The sequence below is a fragment of the Podarcis liolepis genome (assembly GCF_965112155.1).
Source record: "Podarcis liolepis genome assembly, chromosome: 9".
In the NCBI taxonomy this organism is placed as follows: domain Eukaryota; kingdom Metazoa; phylum Chordata; class Lepidosauria; order Squamata; family Lacertidae; genus Podarcis; species Podarcis liolepis.
This window is the reverse complement of record NC_139564.1, coordinates 74,448,466-74,475,044: the sequence shown is the minus strand read 5'-3', so window position 1 is coordinate 74,475,044 and position 26,579 is coordinate 74,448,466. Positions and strand designations below refer to the sequence as shown.

The following is a 26,579-nucleotide window of genomic DNA, read 5'->3' as shown; positions in this document are numbered from 1 at the left end:
TGGAGAGGGCTAAGATTCAAAATGCAGGTTTGTGCAAAATAATAGCTGGATTCCAGTGCTGTAAAGTTGCTGCAGAAGTTGTGTATACCTTAAATGCAGAGTTGTATATCCCAATAAAATAGGAACATTCCTTTCAGAGCAAACAGGGCTTGTAAGAGCCCTCTGTTGTACAAACAGAACAACTTGAACAGTTTATAGCAGAAGTATTTGCATTTTTGCAAGTAAGTCCCACCGTGTTCAATGATTCTATTTGGGAGGTGGTGGACTCTCCTTCCTTGGAGGTATTTAAGCAGAGGCTGGATGGTCATCTGTCATGGATGCTTTAGCTGAGATTCCTGCATTGCAGAGGGTTGGACTAGATGACCCTTGGGGTCCCTTCCAACTCTGCAATTCTATGATTCTATGAGACTACTGGCTAAGGCTTCAATCCTTGCCCTGCTTATCTGGGAATAAGTCCTAACTGAATTCACTTGGAGTTACTTGTGAGTAGATATGGCTAGGATTGTGCTATAAACATGCTTCAGATTACAGCTTTAATTATATTAGGCACAGGAAGTTAACATTTGAAACTTCTAGATTTCAGTGAAGGGGCTAGGGTTTTTTTGGTTTTTTAATTGCACAAAACCTTTTGGATGTTGCTATAAGAGTTTGGGCTTGGTATGGAAAGCAAGTTTCTCCATTAATTAAGAGGAGGAAATGGATGCTTTCATATATTTTATATGCATATTAACAGAATGACCCTTTGGTGAGGAATGTGTAAATGATGAAGAACATTTTAATTTTAAAAAAATATAATTAAAGGGGACACAATACAACCATAGTCAAACACCTTTTGTGTTCATTTGCTTTCAATGAGAATTGAGATCAGCAGGGTTTAAAACTGCTCAATTGCTCTTTCCTTTTTTTTATTTAAAAAAAGGCATACATATTTGGTTTGGCTTCTCTCATTCCTTTACCAACTGACTTGAATGTTTCTGGTTTTGCTTTCCCATGAAAGATGTGAACATAATTCCAAACATTCCCTTTAGCTCAGTTGCTATGGCTCCTTGTGCACTTGTTTTTCTAACTGCTCTGTAAATACAAAATAAACGATAAGGCTTTGGAGTCATGCTTTAGCAAAGTTTGAGCAATCCCAAAACAGTTCTCTTTCTCTCTCTCAGACACACACACACACACAGAGAGAGAGAGAGAGAGAGAGAGAGAGAGAGAGAGAGAGAGGTCAGTCAAGCATCATTTGAAACATCTATCACAACATGTTAAAGCAGCAGAACTTACTGAGCTTTCTTGACATTTGAAGGATTGCGGCTGCTTAACACTTGGTGGGAGAAAACATGCCAGAATGAAAGGAAGTCTTCCATTCTCTGCTCACACCCTCTTACAAAGTGTGAGATGTAGGTTGTGTACACATGAGCATTTACTTTGGCACCTGTGTGCTCCCACTCCTCCTCTTTGAAGCTGAGTACACATGCAGTTGGCCATAACCCAGATGTCTGCCACAGTTCCTTGAGAAATACTCCTGTTTGGAGCCTTTCCCCTCAAACCAACTTCCATTCAACTTGAAAATGTAAGTCACAATTACAAACCCTCCAGGTATCCCTATTTTCCAGGGACAGTCCTAGATTTACAGACGACATCCCGGTTTCTGATTTGATTCCAGCATGTCCTGCTTTTCTTAGGATGTCCCTATTCTCATTGGAGGATACGTCTGGAGTTTTGAGACATCCCGAGCCAAGGAAATAACTACACAACCTTTAGAAAACATCTGAAGACAGCCCTGTATAGGGAAGTTTTTTAATATTTCATGTTTCATCGTTTTTATATATGTTGGAAGTCACCCAGAGTGGCTGGGGCAACCCAGTCAAATAGGCAGAGAATAATAATAACAATAATATGTCCCTATTTTCATCGGAGAAATGTTGGAGGGTATGCAATCAAGCTGAGGTGTGCATATCTGAGGCAGCCGTTGCATGTGTGCAGATGACAGCTTCACTGAATAGGCATTTGGGAGTGTTGCAGGTGCAGGAAAACAAATAAGGTAATGTTCATCAGGTGTGTGCAGTAACAGCCTCGCTACATTTTAAGCCACTATAAATCTCACTGAGAGATTTATAGCTCAAGCCTATACATGTCTACACAGACATAAGTCCCATCATTTTCAGTAAGGCTTACTCCCAGGTAAATTCTATACCATTTTGTTCTGTACAATACAAGATTGCAGCTTTCTTTTACTTAATAACCAGGGCAGGAAACAGTTGGTCAGATTTCATTGTCATTATAAATAAATTGACAATTTAAGCCCAAAGCCTAGTTTACACACTCAGTAAAACCAAGCACTGTAATAAAACTTTCCCTGGTCTGTGTGACTTTAGACTGCAGATTCCCTGGGGGAGAAAGGAGTCTGTCTTTGTATATCTGGACGTTCCAAGGGTGCTTTTTCAAACTTGGGGGGATTTCAGTTAGAGGGTGCACAGTTTGAAAGCATGCACTTGCATCTATTCAAAATGACATGTTTTAAAGTTGTGCATTTGAAGAGCATTGGTTATAGTTTTTTCCTCATCCTTTTTGTACCTAACAAATGAGAGCAGAGGTGTGAGTCCTTAGCTTATAGTCACTGTGACGTGCACACCTTATTTGGGTTTTTTCGATAAGCAAAGCAATTTGTTCCTTCCTAGATCACATTTTGCCACCTTTTGAAATAGCTTCTATAACTGTGGTGGGGGCTAGACCCTCACCACATGGCAAAGATCTATGCATGTACTGATGCACTCATGTAGAGTCCCTTCATATCATGCTAACTGAAGCATTTGGAATTGGAGGTGCCTACTGTGTGCAGGGGGAAGTGGGTGGCGCTGTGGGTTAAACCACTGAGCCTAGGACTTGCTGATCAGAAGGTTGGCAGTTCAAATCCCCGCAACGGGGTGAGCTCCTGTTGCTCGGTCCCTGCTCCTGCCAACCTAGCAGTTCGAAAGTACGTCAAAGTGCAAGTAGATAAATAGGTACCGTTCCGGCGGGAAGGTAAACGGCGTTTCCATGCACTGCTCTGGTTTCGCCAGAAGCGACTTTAAAGACTGAATCTTCCTTTTGGACACAATTTGAATGAGTTTTCTGTTTGTAGCTTCTGTAGTAGATCTTGTACCTTGTTCTCTCAATTTTTGGATTATTAATATAAGATTTAGAACGTAGAATGGCTTGGTAGTGTTTTGTGTGCCACGTATGTGCTGCTTACTTCATACTGGTCTACTACGAGAATTGGCAGCATAGGTTCATTTCTTCAGTACTTAAATTACCTGTAACAGCTGCAGGGGACTCACATGTTTAAACGTGAGGCGGCCCTGGTCATGTAAGGCAGGCAGCAGGAGTCTCCCTAGATGTCCTAGTGCTTAGAGGACTCTGCCCACGAGTAGACCTGGGTTTCAGTTAAGCAGACAAGTCTGCCATTATATATCTACTTGATCCCAATACCAGCCATGGGCAAGTGCAGTCTTCATAACTGAGTCACTGTCAGGAGAAAAGATGGAATATAAATGAATATCATCCTCATCACAGGCACAAGCTTAGACATCCTGCTTTGGGGGGGTGACCCACCTGGCAGCTGAAGTTGGCATTGCTTCAATGGAGACACCACATCTCACTGAAATGTGTCCCCCGAAAACGTCCGCCTAGTGCCCATGTTTGTATATTTTAGATGACCAGAAAAGAGTATTTTGCTTCCCTGGGCATTTTTCTGAATGACCTTGGGATTTCCTGCTGGCTTAGCGCTACCAGTTTTGGTGCTATTTTAACATTTGGCTTGTCTTTATTCATATAACCTATAATTGTCATGCTAGTTTTGTATAGCTTTCCATCATAAATGCTCAATATGTGGTTTAAAAACAGATAATTATCACAGTAATAAGTTCATCTCTTTAAATTTGATGTTGTAAGCTAATTTGAATGTAGATGATGGAAAGCTGGAATAGAAGTATTTTAATTAAATAATAGCAGACTTCTCCAACCCATCTTTCGCTCAGTTGTGCCTAACCCTACAGAGTACAGGTGTGCTTAAAGAAAGAAGACACCTTTGCTGTCTATAGAAAACTAACATCCCAGAAAATAGCTTTATAGGCCTGTGTTTTCTCTGACTCACCATTTTTCTTTACGGGGTGGGGGTATTTCAGACACCTAGTTTCCCTACCTGCAATCTGAAGAGGTGCAGATCTGCCACAAAAGTCTGCTGGTATTGTACATTAGCCCCTGAGTCAGGCAAAAAATCTGTTTACTAAAACTTGTAGCAGCTATTGAGGGCTGCATGCACAGATTGTTACCTTGACTAGCCCACATTTTACCAGCTTCTCTGCAAGGATATCATGGGGCACTTTGTCAAAAGCCTTACTAAATTCAAGATTCCAGTTACAGATAGGTAGCCGTGTTGGTCTGCCATAGTCAAAATAAAAAAATCCTTCCAGTAGCACCTTAAAGACCAACCCTTTGGTCTTTAAGGTGCTACTGGAAGGATTTTTTTAAATTCAAGATATATACTATGTCCTCAGCATTCCGCTGAACCATCAAGCTCGTAACTCTATCAAAGAAAGAAAGAAATGAGATTTGTCTGGCATGACTTGCTTTGTGAGAAACCCATGGAACTGTAGAGTTGAAAGGGACCGCAGGGATCATTTAGTCCAACCCCCGCAATGCAGAAATATGCAGCTGCCTATACAGGGATCAAACCTGCAATCTTGGAATTATCAGCACCATGCTCTAACCCAGGCTTCCTCAACCTCGGCCCTCCAGATGTTTCGAGACTACAATTCCCATCATTCCTGACCACTGGTCCTGCTAGCTAGGGATCATGGGAGTTGTAGGCCAAAAAACATCTGGAGGGCTGAGGCTGAGGAAGCCTGCTGTACCCAACTGAGCTATCATGTAAGGGCATGAGGGTTATTTTGCTGGAAAACATTTAGAATGTGCTCCATCCATTTGCCCACACTACCAGTGGTTGTTTTAAGCAGCCGGGACAGGCAAAAATAGAGAATGGAAATGGGAAGGCTCAAGCTTCCAAGAATCTTATCCACATCCTCGGGTAGAAAAAGCTGCAAAGTACCCACACTAACAAAACCAGGCAGAAACCTCCAGCACATCCACTAACTCTACAGTCAACTTGAAGTCTTCGGTTGGAGCAGATGGGTGGTGTGTTTTTCTGCCAAGTGTTTTGCAAACTAGTCACAAGGGGCCTCTCAGAGTCCTACTCCACCTTACAAAGGCCAGGAAATATATATGAGACCCTTCATCGCCCCTCAGAACTGCTTTCACCGCCAACACTCTGCAGATATAGAGATGGAAGGAAGTTTTCTTCACTTCCTTCAGGCTTGAAATGAGCTCTCAGCTGAGTCTTACCCCATCTGTTACCCTTGTGTTTTCATCATTCCCACCAGAAGATGTTTGTAAGCTCTCCCAATAATAATCAGAGGGGGTTTTTTGGGGGGGTGGCTCCCAACACTATCCCAGAGACCCCTCCTGCCGACTGAGACAGTGACACTATTGGTTTTCTCCTTTGGATCTGGTGATAGATCTTTTGTAATCCCATCAGTGTTTTAAAAAATCAGAATGTTATTGTGTGGGTGGTGTTCCAAGATATACCAACCCCTCATGTCTGTGTCTAATTCCCCCTGCTCCCTACACACCCCTGGGAAAAAAAAATCAGAGACAAGAGCTATGGCCTTTTTCATTATTGCTACAATCTTCTGTTGCTTTTTTGATGATGATGACCTCGTGGCTAATGTTCCAACTGCCTAATTTAATCTAGATACTTGTTCCCATTGATGAAGAGCTCTTTTATGGTGAAATTTTTGCTCCCAGTTTGTGTCCGTACTGCAAAATACCATGATGCTGTAGCCTTATGGTTAAGGCCGGCCAATCAATCAATCAATCAAGACAGGCTTCCTCAACCTTGGCCCTCCAGATGTTTTGAGACTACAATTCCAACCATCCTAGCTAGGGATTATGGGAGTTGTGGGCCAAAAACATCTGGAGGGCCGAGGTTGAGGAAGCCTGGAGAAGAATATTGCTGAAAATATAAAGAGCTGTCCTAGTCCTCCTCAGAGTAGACCCATTGACCTCAACTAGTCCTCCTCAGAGTAGACCCATTGAAATTAATGAACCTAACTTAGTCATGTCCCTAAACATCAGTAGGTCTTCCATACCCTCCAAGTGTCCCTATTTTCCAGGGATAGTCCCAGAATTACAAAAGCCATCCAGGCTTCTGATTTGCTTTGTGTGTCCGTGTCTAGTCTTGCCCCCTTCTAAAATTTATTTATTGGTGTGTGCTTTTCTATTTGCAAATCTACCGAAGAATAAAACCAAATCAGGATTAAGGGGTTTTCTCAGGACGGTGGAGGGTGTGTGCGCTGTGTCCCGTTGGTGGTGGAAATACTCTGTGGCGACAAAAAATGGGGGATTGAGGAGGGTCAGTTGCGGCGGAGTGAGAAATCTCCCTGTTTCCATCTGAGGGATGTTGCAGGGCATGGTCTTCTCTGAGAAGGGCTTGTGTTGAATGCCACCTTTTAAGGTCTGCTGATGAAGGTTTGAATGTAGTGAGGCCAGGGGAAAAGTGGGGGGAGGTATCTTTAGAGGAGCGACGGCAACAGTCTGCCTCAAAGATTGCATTGCGTGCAGCCAAAAGGGTTCTGGCAAACCAATTTTAGCTCTCCTGATTTCTAAAGGCCACCTGGCTTAATTGTGCTCTAACCCAACATCTGTTTCAATTGCTGATGTGGGAAGCTTCAGTCTTCATGGAAGATAATGAAGCGGGATGAATATAATGGCCTCACATTTAAAATGTTTTTAATTAGGCAGAAAGATTTGTCAGTGGCTGAAGATGCAGAGTAGTGTATTGTGCTCTGATTGTGCTTGGTTATTTATGCTTATATGCCACTAGTATGTCGGGAATAGCAAGTTTCCTTTATGATCCCCATCAGTGGCCTTAGTCAAAATGCATGGTTCATCGGAATAAGGCCAATTTGTGCAAAAGCCATGATGCAGTGACATCTTATCCAGGAATTACTTTTAAAAGCCTGGCTAGTCAGTGTACAGAACTGCAGTATTTAACTTTGGCTAGGCAGTGCAGTTTCCTTCCCTGAATTTAAAATCGTAATAATAATGTTCTCTTTGAGATCAGTAAATTTGAAGTCAGTTTCCACCTGCTTGATTGTACTATTGTGTGTCACATGCTGTGTTCAGATACTGCTTTGCCAAATCTAATACAGCAAGGAGCAATGGGCTTATGGCTTGTCCCTGCCTGCTGGTTGCACAAACAATCCCAAACCTGGACTACAGGAGAGGACAGACCACAGGGTCAGGGAAATTTAAGGTACAGACAGGTGCCATGTCTCCTTAACTGGGTGTTAATGTTCTGTGTCTGGTTGTGGAGTCAGTATGAGGGCAGGCTAAGGCCCAAGACTCATCCTTCTCTTATGCCAGATGAACATGCCTGAAGCTAACAGCTGTGGAAGTAGCGCTCAGTTTATTTTTACAACTCTCTCTCTTATAATAATGCAAAGTTGTAGTTCACAAAGGGTGTGGATTTCAGGGTTTTTGTTAAAGGAAATGAATATTGGAATCTTACTTTGGAGATCTGGGAAACACGAGACATATAATACTAAAAGCAATGCTAAAATAAACACAAGGAACGGTGGACATCCATCTGGCGTGGGTGGGGGCTCTCAATTTTCTGTCACACTCAACCAATAAAAAGAACCCCCCGGTCTTGAAGGTAATCTGGTAGGAGCACCCTTGATTATCGGTTGCTGGGAGCAGCAGGGGCAAAGCACAAATGTGCCGCCGTGTCCTTGAGCAGCCTACTTTTCCTTCTGCCATATGGGGGTTGTCCTTCAGTCTTCTGCAGGGCAGGGGGGGGGTTAAAGATCTGGGCTGTTGAAGAGAAGGCAAATCTGTCCCCTGCCTCTTGGCTCTGCATGCCTTGCCCCCCCCCCCACAGGCATTCTGCAGGTGGATTCAATGCACAAACGCTTCCCACAAATGTGCTCCAGTGTGGTGTAGTGGTTAAGAGCGGTAGTCACGTAATCTGGGGAACCGGGTTCGCGTCTCCGCTCCTCCACATGCAGCTGCTGGGTGACCCTGGGCTAGTCAAACTTCTTTGAAGTCTCTCAGCCCCACTCACCTCACAGAGTGTTTGTTGTGGGGGAGGAAGGGAAAGGAGAATGTTAGCCGCTTTGAGACTCCTTAAAGGGAGTGAAAGGCGGGATATCAAATCCAAACTCCTCCTCCTCTTCTTCTTCTTCTTCTTCTTCTTCTTCTTCTTCTTCTTCTTCTTCTTCCACTGCTTATGGCAGATATTTTGCCAGAGTACTTATACTGGCTTCTGTTTAACCCATGTACTATTTGGGCTTCATCTGTTGCAAATGCCATGCCTTGCTGACCTAAGAATTTATTCCAGCTCTCTGTTGGCAGGACACGATAGCTTATAGCTGTTGTTATGAGTTGGGTAGGCTGTATGCTGAGACCCTTCTAACCCCTAGATCCCCGCAAGTGTGAAAATATGAGCTAGCTTCCTGATGAGGCAATTGCCTGGGCGATGGGCCATTAAGGGGAACAAAGGAAAGGGGCTCTGTGCAAGATGGAGCCCATCCCTCAGCTCACATATAGTTAGAAGGACAAAGCCAGAGTTTAGTGTTGCAGCGATGTGAGCTAGAGGGATAGCAGCAAGCTGGAGAGAGAATCAGACTCGTGTTTGATTTCCATTTGAACCCAAGGCTGTGGCTATGGGATACAAATGCTGTGAACCCCTCTATTGTTGGCTTAGACACCACAGTCTCTGCTGTGCTTCATTCCAAAGGAAACGTGAACCCTGGGTAAGCACCTTGAACCCCTGGAATCTCGTCCTGCTCAAAGACTGGGGTTGTGTGCAACAATGTGTTTAAATGAAATGAATCATAGAATAGAATCATAGAATCATAGAGTTGGAAGAGACCACAAGGGCCATCGAGTCCAACCCCCTGCCAAGCAGGAAACACCATCAGAGCACTCCTGACATATGGTTGTCAAGCCTCTGCTTAAAGACCTCCAAAGTAGGAGACTCCATCACACTCCTTGGCAGCAAATTCCACTGTCAAACAGCTCTTACTGTCAGGAAGTTCTTCCTAATGTTTAGGTGGAATCTTCTTTCTTGTAGTTTGGATCCATTGCTCCGTGTCCGCTTCTCTGGAGCAGCAGAAAACAACCTTTCTCCCTCCTCTATGTGACATCCTTTTATATATTTGAACATGGCTATCATATCACCCCTTAACCTCCTCTTCTCCAGGCTAAACATGAGGACCACCCTTGGCTATTCTCGGCTCACAACCCTTTCTGGAACACTCTCAGAATCTGGAAAGCAAAGTCTGTGCCATAAGCCAGAACATCTGGGGAAAGACTGTTTAAAAAATAATAATGGAGAGAATTATTGCAATTGTGCACTCTTGCCAGAGTGCTGGATATGGATTGGGAAAGCCTGGTGCTAACTTCGGGCAAGGCTCCCTTAGCCTAACGTAACCTCTCATAATTGCTGTGGCGATAAAATTGGATTGTCCTCTTGCCTTGGAGAAAGGGTGGGAGACAGGTGTGCTGAAGGCATAGCTGCTAGCTGCATGGTAGTACATGACTGCTGAAACCTGTCATTTCTTTAGCAGGGGCAGCTAACCTGTGACCCCCTCAGATGTTGCTGAACTACAACTCCCATAATCCTTCACCATTGGCCATGCAGGCTGTGGCTGATGTAGTTAGAGTCACCCGAAAATCTGAAGGGCCAGTTGGGGCGTGGGGCAGGAGGGTCACCTGGCTCGGGGCCTCAAGTTCAAAGAAGGCTTCAGATTCAGGAACTTGTTACATTTTTTGGCATTTGTAAAGTTTCACAACTTGTTTCTATGCACATGGGACCAACATGTGACAGACACACTCTCAGCTTAGAGATGCAAATGTAAGGAAATAAGAGGTGTGATTTGGTAAAAGGAAGGCTGCCATATGTCCAGGAATCGGACTGTCAAAATGGTGTCCATATGTCTGGGGAAACCTGGACATATGGCAACTAGGGCGATTTTTAAAAGAAAAATGCTGTAAAAATCCCAGTTTTGGGAATATGGCAAATCTAAAATGCTCTTTGTTTGTTAACTGTTATAGACTGATATGGTCTGCTCCCAAGACAGAATGTTTCCGAAAACTGGAGTTGTTCTCTTGATAACTGGAAATCTCTCTGCAGCTTCTGCAATGTAAAACTCATCGAGGAGACTACTCTTTCAGCTAGTTAGGGAAGAAAGAGGGAGGGAGACAGCCTGGAGCCCTTTCCAGCTAGAACCGAGAGACTGAGGGAGAATTTCTAATTGTTAGCTGAGTGGAGAGGAAGTATCCTTGGAAGACAATTGTTCTCTTTGTGGACTGAGTGCATGATTAGTAGTTGTGCTCCCTGTTGAAAGCATCAGTGCTGCTCTGCTTGCTCATTAGTAAATACAGCAAATATAAAAAGCTGCTCTCTCTCATCCAGATAACCCTAAACATTGTAATGTGGTGCCTGGATTTCTCACTCCTTGAATAAATTGCAGCATATCAAATCTAAAAGTACTAACATTAAAGTGCAGACGATCTCTTGGGAACATTTGTTCCATTTCCATAGAAATGAAACTGTCAGCAAACTTTTTAGCACAGCTCAGTTAAAATTGGCAAAGAGCCCGACAACAAATGTTTTGGGGGCCAGGACTGGTCTCTGTGTTTCTATCGCTTCATTAGATAATATCTCGGTTCCTCAGAAAGTCAACACTTCAGCGCACCTTCCCCCCACAAAATGTCCCTATTGTGACCATCAAGGCATACCTAGAGGGTGATGTCCTGTCTAAAAGCATGCCGGCTAAAACAAAGAGTCCAAGATCGTCTTTATTTATTCTGTCTGGTTGGATTTGGCTGTGTTTTCCATTTTAAAAACATCCTAACGTCATGCCCTATGGACCAGTGGGTGGTTTCCCATACCTTCTGTATGAGGTGAAGTGACATGCAAAGCAAGTTTGGCATCCAGAGTCGCCGAGTGAAGGGGATGCCATATCAGTTTCCAAATTCATCAACCACATTATTTTGTTGAGAGTGGAGGGGGCACCTAGCTATTTTAAACGATACGTGTAGCAGGGCTGTCCTTTGCATATGCAAATGATTTTGTTTTTCCCATGTTCGACTGACCTCTGAGGTTTTTCTGGAATGTGCTCGGGATTCTTAGAAATTAAAGCTAGATGATCCCATAGGAAGAAAAAAGCCTTGTTTGGACTAAGGCTGCCAAGATATCCTTAAAAGGAAGGGTCTGCCTGACACATAGCACTGAAAGCATTTTGTGGCAGTTTTGGCCTCTGCTGGAACTCAGGACTCGCTATGCCAAATATCCACGGGAGGTTCCAGTCTTTCAGGCCCTGCAAACACCACACAAGGTTTGTAGAGCTATATCCAGTGTTTCCCAAACTTGGGTCTCCAGCTTGATGTTGGATTACAGCTCCCATCATCCCTGACCAAGTTTGGTCTTGCCAGCTAGAGATGATGGGGTTTGTAGAGAGCCAATGTGGTGTAGTGGTTAAGAGCAGTAGTCTCGTCATCTGGGGAACCGGGTTCGCGTCTCCGCTCCTCCACATGCAGCTGCTGGGTGACCTTGGGCCAGTCACACTTCTTTGAAGTCTCTCAGCCCCACTCACCTCACAGAGTGTTTGTTGTGGGGGAGGAAGGGAAAGGAGAATGTTAGCCGCTTTGAGACCCCTTAAAGGGAGTGAAAGGCAGGATATCAAATCCAAACTCTTCTTCTTCTTCTTGTAGTCCAACAACAGCTAAGGGACTCAGGTTTGAGAAACACTGCGTATTAAGTCATTATAAGCAATAAGAGCTCACCCGGTTTTAAAAACAAACAAAAAATCTGGGGCAAATCCCCCAGCTTTTAATGTTTAACAGACTATGGTATTTTAATATTTTGTTGGAAGCCGCCCAGAGTGGCTGGGGAAACCCAGCCAGATGGGCAGTGTTAAGTTGTGGGTGAACATATCAGACGACACAGCGATTCTTCAAACAGCTCTTGTTTATTCACAGGCCAGAACAGAACTGAACTGAAGGGTTCAGCCAACCTGCTTATATAGAGCTCCACTAGAATGCAACAGTAACCATTTCCTGCAACTATCCAATCACTGAACGTCACTTTCAATCCCTTATTCGCATATGTGGACCTGAGTGAAAACTATCTACAGTATCCCCCTGCTGGTCCAGGGTGAGAACTTCAGTACATAACAGGCAAGGTATAAATAATAAATTATTATTATTATTATCATTATCATCATCATCACAAGGTTCTCTCTTAGAGAAGGCACACTTAAGTTGATGAGAACCACACAAGAGCTCACAGCCATTTCAATGGGGACTAAGAAGGAGAAATTCCAGTAAATTGACACAAACCCAGGGCCGGCCCAAGACATTTGGACACCTGAGGCAAAATAGCACCCCCCCTCCCCTTCAGGGAAGAAGAGGTAAGTGAAGATCTACATCGGGATTTGCTGCCCCTGTGAATCCTTCTGCCTGAGATCACCTTCCCTTGCCTGGTGGGTGGGCAGCCCCCACCCCACCCATAGAGTGCCACCCACTTCCATCTCCGGCCATAACCTTCGCTTACAGACAAAGGTGAGGAGTAATATAGAGTAAAACAAAGTACCTCTGAGTGTATACAGAGTGCCTTCTTTCACCAGTGAGCAAGACATAATCTAAGTGCTAGCGGCGATTCAGGTAACAGAATTTGTTTGTGGGTGGGATTTTTAAAAACACGAATAGTAATTTTTATTAAGGTTTTCAATATTGCTATACAATATAATAAAGGAAACAAATGCAGAATAAGACAAAATAAACAATCCATTGTTTGTGGGTGGGGTTCAAACTAGCCACACCATAGACAAATGGAAAAGAACTTCTGAAACATCTCTGGCATTGGAACATGAAATTAAAGAGATCAATCTGAGAGGTCAACTCATTTTAAAATATATCCAGTAGCATAGCCATGGAAAGACCAGACTCTCTCAGAGATATTCTATTTTTTTTTTATAAGATATTTATTGCAAATTTTAAACACAAAATCACCAAACATATAAAACACCATCACCACAATATAACAAACAAAAGAAAGCAAAGAAAAACAAGAAAATAGACATATAGTAGGGGGAAAAATGCAACGAAAACAACATTCCATAAATCATATTTCCATAATCTTTGGACTTCCTCACATCTCCCTTTCCTGCATTCTCAATAATAAAATTATAAGCAGCAATTTATTACCTTATTTCAATTCATATTTTCTAATTCTCAAATATTATGTCCCAAACTTTAGATATTTTTATCAAGATACTGAACTGCTTAGTTTAGACATAATATTACTTCAAAATTCATCATTTTCTTAAACATCACTTATTCTCATATATCATTCAACTAAATTGCTGATGCCATGTTGTTTTCTATCGTGCATATTCTCAACATTCATACAGCTTATAATGTTTTTGTAAGTAGTCTTTAAACTTTTTCCAGTCCTCTTCCACTGTCTCTTCTCCCAGGTCTCGAATTCTGCCAGTCATTTCAGCCAACTCCATATAGTCTATCAGTTGCGTCTGCCATTCTTCCAGTGTGGGCAAATCTTGGGTCTTCTCTCAGAGATATTCTAAGACCCTTTGCCAAATGTTCAGCATTCTTATCTTTTTAATCAAGTTTTCTTCCCCTTTACTTAGAAAGATATCAGGAAAAGTGTGCAGGGAGTATTCTACCCAACTGCTCACTAAGATCTGGTGTACACATGAAACCAGGTGAGCAAAAAAGGACTAAGCCACGCAGTGTAAATGTACTGGGGTCTCATTTAACTCAGGTGCTCAGCTTCTGTGCATGTTTTGTTAGGATCCCAGCACAGCACACACCCAGGCTATGGGTCCCTGACGTGGGGTGGTAGCCCTGTTTGTTTCCATGCCAACTTTCCCCTGAAGAACTCAAAGCAGTTGCAGGATTTTCCTTTCCCAAGTTTATCCTCTCAAGAATCCTGTGTGGTCAGTTAGGCCAATTGGTTCAAAGTCACCCATTGAGCTGAACAGGATGCAAATCTGGGTCTCCTCAGTCACAGTCTGACACTAACCACTACATCACACTGTCAGGCTGTGAACCTCCAGCCTGTGGGCTAAAAATGACCCACCAGGCCTCCCCATCCAGCCTGCCATTTCAGGTGTGGGGCAGCTACCAATGTAACTAGAAGGAAACAACAATCACATGGGGGATGTGGGGAGCACACCTTGCTCCAATCGCACCAAGCGGTTTCTGTTGAAACCAGTGCGAAAATGGAGCAAAAAAGCTCTGTTTTAGCAGCAGTTTCAATGGCTTGCCACTGTTGGAGCAGCCAAGTGCTCCAACCAAAGGCGAAAGCTGTCTGTGTGTCCACACGTTGCTTGTGGATAGAACACTTAATCTTTGCTCTTGACTGGTAAGAGCAGACATAATGGATTATGAATAGAGACAGAAATGTGGGTAATTAATTGGCTCCAAAGGAGGCGAGATAGTCCAAAGATTTGCTCTGAGAATATCCTGAGAACGGGATAGGTCAGATGTAGCTATTCTAGACTACTCTTTGACTCTTAATGCTGTTTTTCAGAAGCTCTGCCCAGATGTTCAGCTGTGTAGGCAACTGAACACAGTAAGTTGAGGGGAAGGAAGGAAAGCAGGACTATTTCATAGTCTCTGCCGAGAGACCAGCTACCTTTGGCTCTCTGCAAAGAAGCAAACAGGACTATTCTTTTACCTCTGCTGACGGATCAGCTGCCTTTCGTCCCTCGTGGCAGCCATTCCAGCAGACTATCTGAACTGTTCCCATCCTGGGTGGTTGTTACAAGAATGGTAATATTAACAACTGATGCCCAAGCTTGTTTTTTCCTCCCTCCCTCCCTGTGCCCTTTTCCTTATGTGTTGTGCCTGCAAAATAGACAGCGATCCTGTGTATGCAAGCAACTTTTTCAGTTTCTTTGTGAGTAGAGTGAATATTCTGCACTCAAGGTACCTTCTGTAATGAGTTGTTATTTACAAATGTGTACGTATGCAAGTTGAGCACAGGTTTTGCCACACTTAAATCAGCAGTCAGCCTACATACAAGCAAGTGAGGTGTCACACAAGTGCCTGTGGCGTGGAGTAGCCACCAGCCATCATAAGCCATTAGCTGTGATCACCCCCCATACTGAGCTCTGACTCAACAGAAATGGATATTTAAACATCCAGCCAAATTGCTGCAATGTCTGAAAATTTGTTACTGTGCTAGTTCAGCGGCCAAAATCCCCCGCACTGTGAAATTATTTGATAAAAATGCTTATGTAACCAATTGCAAGAGTGGTCTGCTAGAAAATAAACATTTATGCAAGAAGGCTGCTATATTAATGAAAAATAGGCATGGTTTTAAAAGAAAGCATAAATTTATTTTAAGTGCATGTCTGTGGGGTGCTTGTGATCTGAACAAGACCTGGATGAGTCCCAGGGCAAGAAATCCTTCCTCTGTTTGCTTTCTCAGCATTCCCTACATCTTAACCACCTGTTGTTTGTAGCAGAGCCACCTATGGGTAAAATGGGAGACATAGCAGCTGTCAAGCAACAGACCTCCAAGTGTCCCTATTTTCCAGGGACAGTCCCGGATTTACATAAGCCGTCCCCATTTCTAATTGGATCCTGGAATGTCCTGCTTTTCCTTAGGATGTGCCTGCTTTCATCAGAGAAATGTTGGAGGGTTCTGGTGTGTGTGTTTCAGAGCTCATCAACACATCCATTTCCCCTACCACTTTCCTTCAGGGAAACCCAATCTTTAGTGCTGAATCGGCACAAACTGCAATTGAGTTTCCTGCAGATTGCTGTTTGTTCCACTTCAGAGCTAAAGAGCAGGTTTTCCAGGTGAAAGTAGTGGAGCAAATGCTAAACCACTCCAACTTGTGCCTAGATATTGTGGGACAAGCAGGAAACTGCATGTACCCGTGCTTTCTAGGAACCGGACAAGCAGAAGTGTGGAAAAGCAGGCTTCTGCACATGGACTGGGATCAGTGGTGTAGCATGGATTGCCAGTGCCCAGAGGAGGGAGGGAGATGGAGTACGTATTCACATTCAACTGCCTAACAGTGTCCATGACACCCAGGAGATGGCAGCCACAGAGGTAATAAAAACGAGTTGTTTCATTGGCTGGAGAGGTCACTTCCTGGTTCGCATGGAGAAGCCCATCAACAGAGGTGCACAGCTGTATTGAGGCAGCACCGGGTGTTGAAATTTTGCGCCCCTAGCAATTTTTCACCTAGGGCAACTGCCCCTATGGGCCCCTACATGATATGCCACTGAATAGGATCCACATGTGCACGTGGTTGCTGTGCCCCAGCACACTTTTTTCTTCTTTGCTTTATTTGAGCAATCGGGGGCGCGGTAGGGGCCATTTGGAGGTCTAGTGCACCTCACTGGAGCCTGAACTGGGGTCCAAAAGGTCTACGGTCTGTGTGCCCTGGTGCTTGTCTAGTGATGCCTCAAGTCCCCTGAGCCTGTTGTGCCACTTCCCACATGGGTCAAGCCCTTGTTGCTCCTTCCTCTGTATCAGGCTTCCTCAACCTCAGCCCTCCAGATGTTTGGAGACTACAATTCCCATCATCCCTGACCACTGGTCCTGCTAGCTAGGGGTCATGGGAGTTGTAGGCCAAAAACATCTGGAGGGCCGAGGTTGGGGAAGCCTGCTCTGTATGATTCTGTGGCATCGGACAGGTGAAGAGCCCCATCCAAGGCAGGCACAGATGTCTCTAGTACCCTGAGGCATGCCTGCAAGTCGGGAGCCTAGTTCAGAATCTATCCAGGAAACCTGAATTAATGGCCATGTGGTTTGTCTAACTTTCCCAGAGGAATTCTGAATTAGGCTGGGTGAGTTTGCCTATCTCTGAATGCTTTATATTGTTGGTGGTTTCCTCTTTGGGACTGTGCCGTGACACACTTTGCTCACGCTATTCCTACCGGAGTAAAAGTCTTTAGTTGACTCGCAACCCTCCACGGCGGGGCAATGAAATGAGATGCCGCTATACTCCGGGCCCTGGGCTTTATCTTCTGAGTGGTGCAGAGAACCCTTCCTATGTATCTCTTTGAGAGTTTTGCATAGCAGAGCAGGTAGGTTCTACAAACCACACTGCCGTTTTTGTGCTGCAGTTGCTTGTCCTTGTGCTATTGCTCAGCTATGCATTCAGCCAGAAGATAATGTAATTTTTTGGGTAAAAGAGAGTGGGGGTGGTGAAGTTGGGAGATTCTCCTTCTTTCCCATCAGACCAAAGCCGCAGTGAAGTCTTTCCTCTGCATACATTTGCAGGGCACATAGTCTGCTTTGAGTTCTTCTGCTGTCAGGGTGGACAACTGATAAACTATGTGAGAACTTTGTAAGGGGGAAACCAGGAAATTACTTATCAAGCTCCAGCTTTGCAGAGGTTCTGGTGCCAACGTTTGGGGTGGGGAAGGGGGGAAGGCTCGACCAAACACACAACATCTGCACATATTATAATCTTGAGGCTCCAGCTGTTCAGAACTCTTTCAAGCCATGTAAGTGAGGGAAAAACTTTATTTCTCTGAGGCGAATTGTCATTATTCTCTTGGCTCCTGAAAGCTCTCAGAGAAACCAGATTCCAAATAGGTTTGCTAATACCAGCTCCGGTTTTAACTGGCTTTCTTACACAGCAACACACACCCGTGGGCATGATAAACAGCATACTGTTTTGCTTGTAAATGTAATGATACGCTAGCCTATTCTCTAGGCAGCATTTTCTTCCTTTGCTCTTAAATTTGTGCATTTGTGGCTTCAAGAAAAGGATATCTGATTTAATTTTTAATTTTTTTGTCTTTCCAGTGCACACAGCACAATTTATTTTCAGAGTAAAATGTGCTGTTGATAAACTGCGGAAATAAGCATGGTTATTACAAAGCTGCTTTTCTTGAGATTGTAGCTTGTGATTTGAGACAGATGAAACATTTTAAGAGACATAGGGCAGTTTGCTGGAATCATTGCTGCCCTTAATACAAATTACATCTGTTTCTGCTCTGCTATGGGCTCCTGTCAAATGACTGGTTTTGCAGTTTCTGGTATGATTCAGTCAAATGGGAGACAACGGCTGATTCAACCATTGCTTATATGGCTGCAGCAGGTGTCTACTGGTGAGTGTCTATGAAATCACTGGATATCTTCCTTGAGAAGTTTAGGAACAAACATGTTTGAAGTGTTTGTATATGGTCATTAGTAGCTATTGGAAGGTATAGCCCATTTCAGTAGCCAATCAGTTTTCTCCAAAATTTAACTAAGCAAGATTTCAATTATTTAACCTGTTTCAAACTCAGTGAAGTCTGTGGAGCTAGAATGCAGTGAGATGCCCAAACCATGATGCTGATCCTGATGATGGGACGCAACTTTAGAATTGCCCCCTTCTGCTTCCCCTTCCAACTTCCAGCATCTCATCTCAAGAATAGAGCCAGACCCAGGGGCAGCTGCTCTTTGTGGATCTGGAGGCAACAAGCACGTCTTGGGGGGAAGGCTACAAGTTTCATCAGTATCCAGAGCAGATCATTACTAAAATGTAAAGCACTGGGCCCCAGTCTCTGCTTTTTAAAGCTAACCCTATTCCCACCACCCAATTTGAGCTGCTTAAGTTCACTTACTTTTTATCTCTTTGCTAGTAATGAGTTTTCACAGCTTCCTCACGCGGGCAGTGCCATCCTTTGCATGCTAACTCACAAGTAGGGCCCACTAACTTCAATGTGACTTTCTTTGTGGTAAACGCACACAGGGCAGCAGCCATGGCTTGCTCATTCATGGATTTGTGCCCTACGCCACCCACTGCATAATCTGCATGCCTTCCTCTCCCTTTTCTGTTGGAGAACTCTCTACTGAAGCAGACTGCACCAAGCTCCAGAAGGATGTCTCTAAGCTGGGCCAAACCCTTTCCGTTCACCACTTTCTCAGTTGGGAGGTATCCTTCTTCTGGAGCCTGACACAGCCAACCTGGTCAACTGGTTCTTCACAGGACCAAGAGAAAGGAGAGAAGTCCACAGGCCGAGGAACTGATGGACTAAACAAGGTTCTGGAAGAGTGGTCCCAAGAAGAGAGTGATCCAAGTTGTAAAGTAATACTTCTTATTTTACGAGTATCATAGCTCCAAAAAAACCCAAAATGGCTGCCTACTGTTTCAGAATTCTGCAGCTCTGTAGCACAATCCTTGGAACTAACCAGGCTGCCTGTGACTATTGAATTTGAATCAAGGCTTGGAAAGAGAACTTTCTCACAGTTTGTATTTTAAGGAAATAAAAACTTGCAAACATTTAAATATCTGCACTTTAATATTGTAATGGGTTTGGGGTTAGACTAAGTTGGTTTTGGGGGTCCTTGGACTGTGAGTAACAATCTTACTGCTCTTACCATCTTTATTATGGAAACACTCTTTAAGAACTGGAACCGGAAATTTTGCTGAAATTTATCCAGATATGTGAAATATACAAATAAAATGGAAAAGGATTGTTGTTGTTGTTTAGTCGTTTAGTCGTGTCCGACTCTTCGTGACCCCATGGACCAGAGCACGCCAGGCACTTCTGTCCTCCACTGCCTCCCGCAGTTTGATCAAACTCATGCTGGTAGCTTCAAGAACACCATCCAACCATCTCATTCTCTGTCGTCCCCTTCTCCTTGTGCCCTCCATCTTTCCCAACATCAGGGTCTTTTCCAGGGAGTCTTCTCTTCTCATGAGGTGGCCAAAGTATTGGAGCCTCAGCTTCACGATCTGTCCTTCCAGTGAGCGCTCAGGGCTGATTTCCTTCAGAATGGAGAGAGTCTCCTCCAGCACCATAATTCAAAAGCATCAATTCTTCGGCGATCAGCCTTCTTTATGGTCCAGCTCTCACTTCCATACATCACTACTGGGAAAACCATGGCTTTTACTATACGGACCTTTGTTGGCAAGGTGATGTCTCTGCTTTTTAAGATGTTGTCTAGGTTTGCCATCGCCTTTCTCCCAAGGAGCAGGCGTCTTTTAATTTCGTGACTGCTGTCACCATCTGCACTGATCATGGAGCCCAAGAAAGTAAAATCTCTCACTGCCTCCATTTCTTCCCCTTCTATTTGCCAGGAGGTGATGGGCCCAGTGGCCATGATCTTCGTTTTTTTGATGTTGAGCTTCAGACCATATTTTGCGCTCTCCTCTTTCACCCTCATTAAAAGGTTCTTTAATTCCTCTTCACTTTCTGCCATCAAGGTTGTGTCATCTGCATATCTGAGGTTGTTGATATTTCTTCCGGCAATCTTAATTCCGGCTTGGGATTCATCCAGCCCAGCCTTTCGCATGATGAATTCTGCATATAAGTTAAATAAGCAGGGAGACAATATACAGCCTTGCCGTACTCCTTTCCCAATTTGGAACCAATCAGTTGTTCCATATCCAGTTCTAACTGTAGCTTCTTGTCCCACATAGAGATTTCTCAGGAGACAGATGAGGTGATCAGGCACTCCCATTTCTTTAAGAACTTGCCATAGTTTGCTGTGGTCAACACAGTCAAAGGCTTTTGCATAGTCATTGAAGCAGAAGTAGATGTCTTTCTGGAACTCTCTAGCTTTCTCCATTATCCAGCGCATGTTTGCAATTTGGTCTCTGGTTCCTCTGCCTCTTCTAAATCCAGCTTGCACTTCTGGGAGTTCTCGGTCCACATACTGCTTGAGCCTTCCTTGTAGAATTTTAAGCATAACCTTGCTAGCGTGTGAAATGAGTGCAATTGTGCGGTAGTTGGAGCATTCTTTGGCACTGTCTTTCTTTGGGATTGGGATGTAGACTGATCTTCTCCAATCCTCTGGCCACTGCTGAGTTTTCCAAACTTGCTGGCATATGGAAAAGGATACTACACAAAAATAAGATTAATTGGGAAAACTTGATGAACCAAATGCAGAGAGGCACTTTTCAGTTATCAAACAGTATTCACCACCATTAAAGTGTTTGTGAGAACTGACTAAGTTACCTATGGGCAATAGACTCTGATGATGATTTTTTTTGGTGGTATGCTATTTGTAAGCGGATTCATCTTGCAGTTTGATAGCTTAAAAGTATGTGTCTATATTTGCCTTGCAGGTTTGTAGTTACCATTTTATTATTGGGTACATAGTACTTTCCCCATTTTATTTGTATATTTTACATCTCTGGATGAATTTTAGTACAATTTACAGTGACTGTCGACCTTTTAGAAATTGCTTTTTGTTGTGGTGAGCAGTCTGCACACTTCTTTTTAATCTGGCATTTTTATTATGGAGCTTGAGCATTCATGAGGATGACGTTTTGTGTAGCAAAATACGCTTCCAGCCTCTGGCTGGAGAGGGGGCTCCTGAGAGTACACAGAGTGTGCTAATGGGGCTAATTGCTACTGCGGCAGAGTGGATGGAATTTCCATCTGGAAAATGGAGCCGGGGGTTGTTAATTTCCCAAGTGTTTCCATCCTAATCTAAATTAAACCTCTTTGTCCACAGCTGCTTTTTATCAAAAGAAGGGAGATCCAAACTTGGCTCTCCAAAGTCTCTTCTAGTTTGATCTTCATTCAGTTACACACAGAGACACAGAGACACACCGTTTACAATATAAGGATGATAATAAAACTGACTTATTTTACAGGATTCTTCCATGATTATTGAAATGGTACAGTGGTACCTCGCAAGACGAATGCCTCGCAAGACGGAAAACTCGCAAAACGAAAGGGTTTTTGGTTTTTGAGTTGCTTCGCAAGACGATTTTCCCTATGGTCTTGCAAGTTTGTTTCCTTTTTCTTAAAACCATTAATACAGTTGCGACTTGACTTCGAGGAGCAACTCATAGCACGCGGTGTGGTAGCCTTTTTTGAGGTTTTTGAAGACTTTGGTGATTTTTGAAGCTTTTCCAAAGCTTTTCCAACACCGTGCTTCGCAAGACAAAAAAACCTGCAAGACGAAGAAACTCGTGGAACAAATTAATTTCATCTTGCGAGGCACCACTGTATAAGCAAAGAACTTTGAACACTCAGAAGTACTATAGAAGTGTTTGGTATGGAATATTATCTCAATAAGCAAAAACATGTACTTTGGTGTTCAGGGTAAAGTATTTTCAGTAGGTCCATAGATCCTTTCATCCTATATAATAAAGCTTTCTGAACCTTTTATCCTTATCTGTTTGATCCAACAGATGTCCCTTGGTCCACAGATGGTTAGCCTATTTAATTTTCTCTGTAATCCTCAAATGCTCTGCTCAGTGCATTTTCTCTATGCAGGAATGTGCTGGTTTGTATCATATAGACTTCATATACTGAATGAAGAGCCCTTCTGACTGGTGAATGATGTCATTTCCTGGCTCCAAAGCTAATAAGCCACACATGTCATATTGTGTATTTGCGATGGTTAGTTTCTTCCTCTCGCTTAATGCGTGGTTTCCAACTGGCAGCCTTTGCACTGAAATGCTTCAGTGTGGCTCAACGCTAGTTATGCAACCTATCAAATAGGATTTGTTGCGTAAGGAAGTGTTTTGCTGGATATTAGTCCCCGAAAGCTATATTCAGTGAAGATCCTGAAATTGTATTGTTACAGCCCATGCTCCACACCAAAAAGCCCAGCAGAAGCTTGGTAATTATTCTGTTTTTGTTACATGCTTCAAAAAAACCCTCATGGCGGAGGCCTGCATTTAGCTTGCTGGATCACACGTGGTGCAGTTCTACTGGTAAAATCTCTCACTATAATATTTCTAGTACTCTTGTCATCACACTGAGCTACTAGGGGAGTGAAAGAGGCACATAGACTTAACTGATACTTGGAAGCCGGTCCTTCCGGGAATCTACCCCAGATGCTGAATAGGTCACCTTGGGAGGAAGAGGATAGGAAGGGGAGGCGCTGCCATGACCAGCCAAGGGGGGAGGCTTTCCTCCCTCCCTCTCTTTTTTCCTGACACCAAGGAAGGCTTGAAAAAGGAGAAAGGGAAATTGGCGGGTGCTGAGGGAGTGATACCATTGGCCTTTGGGGGAGAAAGAGGGTGGTCCTTCAGAGAGAGAGTGACCCATTGGTGGGTTTGAAAGCTGGGGAAGAAAGAGCACATTGTGATCTGGAGGAAGGAATCTGAGGCAGACAATGAGGGAGAGGATGTCCTCCCTCAAAGAGGGCACTGGGTCTATTGGACAGCCACAACACCCGACTGGTAGGTCCCTCGTTGCTGGGTTTAATCTAGCCACTGGAATGCTGTCTCAACGGATTGAGGGACGTATAAATACCTATGCACTTGACCCAGAGCTTCCTCTTTTGGCTTGTGCATTCGGAACACCCACCCACCTCTCCCTATATTTAGGGCATTTTGTGATTGACTTTGCTATGCCGTCGTGTGTCGTCTGTCGTTGAGACAGAGGCACAGCAGGATTTTTCCCCACTTGGCTGATTGGCTATAGCCATTTGGGTTTGCTTGCCGCGTAGCCTAAATTCTGCCAAAATCCAAACTAAAATTTGAGTCAAGTGTGTTTTTATTTAGGGGGGAGGTCTCTGGGTCTGAACACGCAAATATTGTGGCCGGGAAGAGACACAGAGGCTTGCCTTGCTGTCTGTGCTGAATCCAAAAATATGGCCTTGGCTTTGGGGGACACCAAAAGAAACCTAACCAGAGAGCATGTTCTGTTGGAGCATTATGCTGTGTGTTCAGCTCAGCCTATAAAAAGGTAAAGGGACCCCTGGACCATTAGGTCCAGTCGCGGACAACTCTGGGGTTGCAGCACTCATCTCGCTTTATTGGCTGAGGGAGCCGGCGTACAGCTTCTGGGTCATGTGGCCAGCATGACTAAGCCGCTTCTGGCGAACCAGAGCAGCACACGAAAACGCCGTTTACCTTCCCGCTGGAGCGGTACCTATTTATCTACTTGCACTTTGACGTGCTTTTGAACTGCTAGGTGGGCAGGCGCAGGGACCGAGCAACAGGAGCTCACCCCGTCGCGGGGATTCTGTTTGTAAATATAACCATATATAACACCACCATCTCCAGTGACTTTCATTCTACTACAACCAGACCTGGGGTATGGCTGTGTCACCCCTGAAATATCTCACCACTAAGAAATCAGGATGCACATAAAAGTACATCTGGGGAATAGAAGTGTTCTAGGTTTGCAGGGGGGGGACCCCCTAATCCCTAGAAATTAATCAATGGTATGTTTTTAGTTATTTGGAATATGAAGGGGGAAACACAAGCTGCAGAGGAATTCCTGGGCTAGCCTGTGCAAAACGACCTGGCCATTAAGAAACAATACAAGGCCATTGAGGGCCATTGGCAATGCAAGAGAAGTGGCCTTCCCCCTGCCCTGAGGTGTGAACAGAGACAGCAGATTTGGAAGGCTGCCAGGGTAACTGGGTGTGAGGTGACAGGAAAAGTGAGTCTTTAGCAATGTGTGCTGGGAAGAAGGCCAAAAATAATAATGACTGGGATCCATCTTGGGCAGGCTGGCTGAAGGCAAGCTGGGAAAGATGACTTAGACTCCAATGTTGCACTGCTCTTGGGAATAAGACCTTCTTGATATTACCATGCTGCAAGATCTGGACTGCCACCATCTAAATTCAGGTGTAAATATGTGAATAAATTATATTTATTTATATGGATCTGCCCTTGATCTTTCTGCCTTTCACATGGAAGTTATCTCAATGCAAAAATACATATATGTCTTTGTTTTAGACATCCCTTGTTTTTACCCACAAGATTTTGGGTCAGCCAAATCTAGTAGTCTCCCCTCCCCCACCTCTGCATACTTTCTTCTGCAGTAAATAAATGCAGATTTAATTTGGTTCCCTAAAGGATAATTCAAGACAGGAATTCATCCTGCCACATGACATGTATGTTATTGAAGCATTTGTCTGCTAGGACAGCATTTTGTTTTTGAACAGATGCTGTTTAATTGTAGCAAGAGGATGAATGCATTCAAGCGCCAGGTGGAATTCCGCTACCAGACAGCAAAGGACAGCTGAAAGAAAGGAGCTCAAAATAAATCCCCTATACCATGGAAAGATGTCATCATCCTCAGGTGTTGGCTGCCAAGCTTTTTTTTTTTTTTAGGTCAGTCTGTGGCCTAAAAGATGAAACTTCATTGCTTACATAAATCACTAATAAGCAACAGGCCTTGAAGGGGCCGGCATCAAGTTTGCAGCTCCGCGTGAGGATGTAGCTTAAAAGGGCTGGCCAGGTGAGCAGGCATAAGTGGGGTGGCTCAGATTTATGACTTGATAAATGCCAATGCCTGGAAAATTGGCTGAATAGTGATGGAGTGGGGTGATCAAGAAATTGCAGGCCCTTCACTCCCAAACGTCCCATTTTTTCCTCTCTCTCAAAGCCCTACCTCCTTTCCTTGTCCTCAACTCACCTACTGTCAGGATGCTGTCAGCGGCTCCCGGCTGGTTGCCCAGGAAAGTATAAAGACAAGGAAAAGTTTATTACAGTCCTTTTTTCCCCCAATCTTTACAGAGAGAGGCTATAGAACCCAGCCTCTTGGATAATGGCGTCGTCCTGAGTGAATCTCCACCCCCCCCCATCTCTCCCATTTCCTCATTCGTCTCCTCTACAGTTGCTGCTACGTGCCCTCTGTCTTTCAGCTCTTTGCTCTCCTACTTTTAAGGCTCACCGGGTTCCAAGAGATGGAGGGTCTGGAATGCTTTCTAAAATCAACATGTCAACTGGGTGTTGTTCCAGCTCTCCCATGAATTCCCAGCTTCTCCCCTCATCTGCCTCTGAGCTGCAGCCTCCCTCAAACCTTCCTCTTCCTTTTCCTCCTCCCTGGAAGGGTCAGGATGGGGAGCTGGTCTCTGCCATTCCTCCTCTGCCCAGTCCCTGACTCCTGCTGAGACTAGCCTCTGTCCTTGTGGGCAGCTGTGGTGCTGTTGCCTTCTGCAGCCAGCAAAAGAAATATCGCTGGGAGAAATAATTGAGACTGGAAATATAAGCTTGGGTCCCAAGATTCCCATACATGAATGGAAGGAACTTCTGCTGGTGAACTCAGGGGTAGGATCACTGATCCCTCCCTCTCTGCACCTCCAGAAAGCCCTGTTGCCCTGTGTTGCATGGTGCTCTGGACAGATTTTAAGCCCTATATGTGCAGGTGCAACAGCAGAGCAGATTCAGCACTCCTCCTGACCACAAGTAGGAGTGCCATGGAAATTCTTATGCTATCCCCAGAGGCAGTTCGGATTTCTGCCACTACCTGCAGTTTCTTGTCAACATATGGAGACTTAATGGAGCCAAGTAAAATGAGGAGGAAGAAGGGGAAGACCTGATATTGTCTGTTAGACTTTGTAAAAGCTGCTGTGCTTGTGACTGGAATGCTGTCTGTATTGTGCTTTGCCATACAACCAGGAGTGCCAACTTGAATAAAATATTGGGGGCAGGCAGGTAAGCATCTCCCTGCATAATCGATCACATGATGAATGGCAATGCCCATCAATTTTGGGGAGGCCTCTCAAATATTTTATGGGGGGGGGACGGAAGCCCGCTTAGCCTCCAGAAATTGGCTCCTGTCAGGGGTTCAGGGGC

The 26,579-nt window shown here is 44.2% G+C and overlaps 1 protein-coding gene across 4 annotated transcripts in view; it reads left to right on the top strand.

The window, feature by feature from the left end:
* C1QTNF7 (C1q and TNF related 7) overlaps positions 1-26,579 on the top strand; it is a 42,188-nt gene that overhangs the window by 673 nt on the left and 14,936 nt on the right. Inside the window, exon 2 of one of the 4 annotated variants that reach the window (XM_083460793.1) lies at positions 1,912-2,035. The exons of 2 other annotated variants lie outside the window; for them this stretch is intronic. The gene's annotated coding sequence lies outside the window, so the exon portion shown is untranslated. Of the gene's footprint in view, positions 1-1,911; positions 2,036-17,147; positions 17,170-26,579 lie in introns of those variants that run through there. One more of the 4 variants, XM_083460791.1, reaches the window with a different exon arrangement.